The sequence below is a fragment of the Coregonus clupeaformis genome, unplaced genomic scaffold (genome assembly GCF_020615455.1).
Source record: "Coregonus clupeaformis isolate EN_2021a unplaced genomic scaffold, ASM2061545v1 scaf6689, whole genome shotgun sequence".
Taxonomy (NCBI): Eukaryota; Metazoa; Chordata; class Actinopteri; order Salmoniformes; family Salmonidae; genus Coregonus; species Coregonus clupeaformis.
The window spans coordinates 3,823-7,836 of record NW_025540143.1 but is presented as its reverse complement, the minus strand read 5'-3'; the positions used below and the strand labels follow the sequence as shown (position 1 = coordinate 7,836).

At 41.7% G+C, this 4,014-nt stretch overlaps 1 pseudogene; it reads left to right on the top strand.

The window, feature by feature from the left end:
• Window positions 1-953: 953 nt before the first annotated feature.
• LOC123491032 lies at window positions 954-3,134 on the top strand (annotated as a pseudogene).
• Window positions 3,135-4,014: the final 880 nt, after the last annotated feature.

Below are 4,014 nucleotides of genomic sequence, written 5' to 3'. Positions count from 1 at the left end.
GGGGTTAAGGTAAATTGGGCCCCCCAAAAAGCATCACTTTTTCAAAAATATGTTCATATACCAAACTAACAACATTATTTCTGGATTGATGCCATCAAGACAGATATTATGCATAGTTTTTGTAAGGCATGTTGTTTTTACAGATTTATCATCCTTATAATAGTTTAAGTTAGATTTGGATAAGGCTACTCACCATGCAGCTTTCTGGTGCACTTGATTTGAATTATTGCACTGCCCCACCATAGCAACCATGAACCAATCAAATCACCTGTTACTTGTCAAGTACAGTTATGACAACAGTTTGAAATCCTTTGCAGTCTTGGCTCTAAATTCCAGAGGGGCTGCCCCCAAACCATCTCCAAATGGCCCATTTTTACCTGATGGCCCATTTTACCCGGATATCACCCTATAAATGTTTTTTGTTGGTTGATTATCCCCATTTTAAAAAGAAAAGACAACCATTCAAACATTTGTTAGCTGGTGACATTGATCTATACTGGAAAACGATTCAATTATAATTCATTATTAGTAATCTTTTTTCTTCTTTTAGTTCATATGATGTAAAAATGGCCTGCCAATGAGACGTTTGTGGCAATAACTGAAAATAGTCAACTTTCAATCTTCTATTTGCATTTTTCCAAATTGTTTTTTTACCTGTGCAATTTAACCATATTTAAATATTAGCCTAATAGCTCCAGTTTCACATCGATTGCTTTTGAAAATTGAAATCCTGAGCATGTGATTCCAATAATAGTTTGATTGCAAGTTATTTTTGGTAAATTGGCAAATTGCTGGTCTTTTTGGAAATGTATAGAGTTTGACACATAAGAGTTCAAGTTCAAGAAAGGGAAAATATCAGTGTTATTCCTCTTACATTTTTGTTTTGCATTTGTGCTGCATTGTACCCAATATTTTTATGTTCTATGTGTCCCACATCATTTATTAAATCACAGGTAACAAGATGTATGTTCATCCTGAATCCCCAAACACTGGTGCTCACTGGATGGCAAAAGAGATCTCCTTCGACAAACTGAAGCTGACCAACAACAAGGGGGCAAATAATAACAACACACAGGTGAGGCCTCCACCAAGTCATTTATTTATTGTGACTCAAATGTCTTTGTTTACTTTTTAAAAAGCTGTCTTTGGTGTTCTAAGATCACAAATCAGTCCAAAACCATATTTATTTTTTATTTTGACAGTGCTATTAAGCAAAAATCTCAATGTTGGTGACGTGCCAAATAACCAACCACAGTAACTGTTTGAAAGCCAGAGAAACCCAAGCACTAACTTTGAATTCACCTCTTTTTTTATTTTTTTATTTTTTGGGTAGATGATTGTCTTGCAGTCTCTACACAAATACCAGCCTCGGCTGCACATCGTGGAGGTCACAGAAGAGGGAGTGGAGGACATAGGCAGTGACAATGGGACACAGACCTTTACCTTTCCAGAGAACCAGTTCATTGCAGTCACTGCCTACCAGAACACAAATAGACAAGATGCCCACTACTATCAATCTACTTAAATCTTGGTAGATAAGATCCATCTTCTCTACATAAAAAATATCAGATCTGCTTAAGATTTTATTCTACACTGCAATAACAAAACATTAAGAACACCTGCCATAGACTGACCAGGTGAAAGCTAGTGATCCCTTGTTGATGACACTTGTTAAATCCACTTAAATCAGTGTAGATGAATGGGGAAGGAGATGGGTTAAATAATTATTTTCAAGCCTTGAGACAATTGAGACCTGGATTGTGTATGTGTGCCATTCGAGGGTGAAATGGGCAAGACAAAAACGGTAAGTGCCTTTTTGAACGGGTATGGTAGTAGGTGCCAGGCGCACTGGTTTGTGTCAAGAACTGCAACGCTGCTGGGTTTTTCCACACAACAGTTTCCCCCATGTGTATCAAGAATGGTCCATCACCCAAAGGACATCCAACCAACTTAACACTACTGTGGGGAAGCATTGGGGTCAGCATGGGCCAGCATCCCTGTAGAACACTTTTTGACACCGCCAACTCAATATTAGGAAGGTGTTCCTAATGTTCTGGATACTCAGTAACATATTAACTGTCTATAAAATGTGTTTTTGTCAACACTTCCCTGACCATGGCTTGAACATTCTCTCCTTTTCCAGATCACACAGCTTAAAAATCGACCACACCCCCTTTGCTAAAGGCTTCAGAGACAACTATGACCGTAAGTAACAATAACTTGCTTCCTTTTTTTGCATGTGCGGTATTGTGGAGCAATTTTTTTTCTGCTCTGCTACTTTTAGTCTCTCGTGTGAACTTGTTTCTTCTTTTGCAAATGACCTCATCCTTGGACCTTTTTTTTTTTGTCTCTCTCTTCCACAGGATGTGCACAGCCCCAGAGGGTGACAGGCTGACCCCTCCCCGACAGCCTCCTCGCTCACCAGATTGTGCCGGGTGCCCACTATGCCTGCAGCCCTTCTTCCAGGACCAGTTTGTCAACAAACCTGCCCCAAACCCAGCAACTTCTACACCGGGGGAGAGCGGGCCGTGCCCCAGACCAACAGTCTCCTTTCCCCCAGGCTGAGGATGCTGGGGCCAGCTCGCTCAGCGTTGGTTCGTCACCCCGGTCCAGCAGACGGGCTCCAACAAGCTGGACCTATCCCCTACGACCAGGACTACTCAGCCAGCAGTCTACTGTCCCTACGGCATCAAGCCCCTGCCCCTCCAGACCTCACACGCCCTCAGCTACTACCCCGACTCGGCCTTCACCTCCATGCGAAGCCGGCTAGGGCACCAGAAGCTTGCCTACCAGGGAAGATGACCACAGGTGCTTGCCCTGGTCCCCTCGGCCCAGCCCCCTAGCCTTCTGGCCAGCGACATCAACTGGCTGTTAGCAAAGACAAAGCTGCCCGAGGAGAGCACACTTAGCATCCACTTGGATCGAGATGTCTCCCTACACTCGCTGAAATCTGTGGACTCTACCGATTCGGCGTGGACTCCATGGTCTGCAAGAGACGCCGGATGTCACCTGGTGGGTCGAGACCGAGAACTCCCCCCACCATCAAGTGTGAGAACTTGACCACACTCGGAAGAGTTCAACAAAGACAACCCCCCAAAGGCATGGGATACTATGCCTTTTACACAAGCCCCTAAAAAGGTTTTATTAAAATCTTATTCTTTTTAGTTTTTAATTGAGTGCTCCCCTTACCTTTTTTTTAAACACCCTTTCTTAATTTTATCTAAAGGTCAAAGCTTCATGCTCCCAAGCGCTGCACAGATACTTACCCAGCCAGAGTCCCCCATACCTGAACACACATACATTGTGACAAATTGTTGTTTGTAAAGCATGTCCCCAGTTAATTTTATTTTTTTACAAATGTGATTTTTATTTAAAGGTCATTTTTGTTGTACAGTATTTGTGCACTTTAGTATGCTTGATGTATCTTGTACAAACTGTCTTCATGTGGAGGTGTTATGAAATGGGTTAATAAAAACAAGCTTTTCATAAACAATCAGTCTCCACTTTGCAAATTCAGTCTTGTTTATTATCAATAATATATATTTACTTAAAGGGAAGACTCAGTGAAATGAACATTGCCATAAGCAGCATCGCAGATATTGAGATGAGCGAGATGCAAGACTTCTCGCCCTCATACAGTCACACTATAGTATCTGCGCATGTGCACGGGTTCACTTCACGCTGTTCTACAACGTGGGAGCCAGGAGTACCAAAACAGCCCGGAGAAGTTAAGCCTCACTCTTCAATGCTTCTTATCAAATCAACATTTACAGTTTAGCAGATGTTATAGTAACATAAGCATTTCGCTGCACTCACAATCTCCTAACAATACAGCATAATGTAGAACAGTACGTTTAATTTTTTTTATGAAATGTCGGAACTAATCCAATTTAATAACCCAACTAGCACTGTAACAGTAATCCAAATGCAATCTGTGTATATACACTGGATGAATTTACTAAGAATGATCTGTACAGCCCAGTAGATGGTGAGTATGATCAAGAATCCAGTATA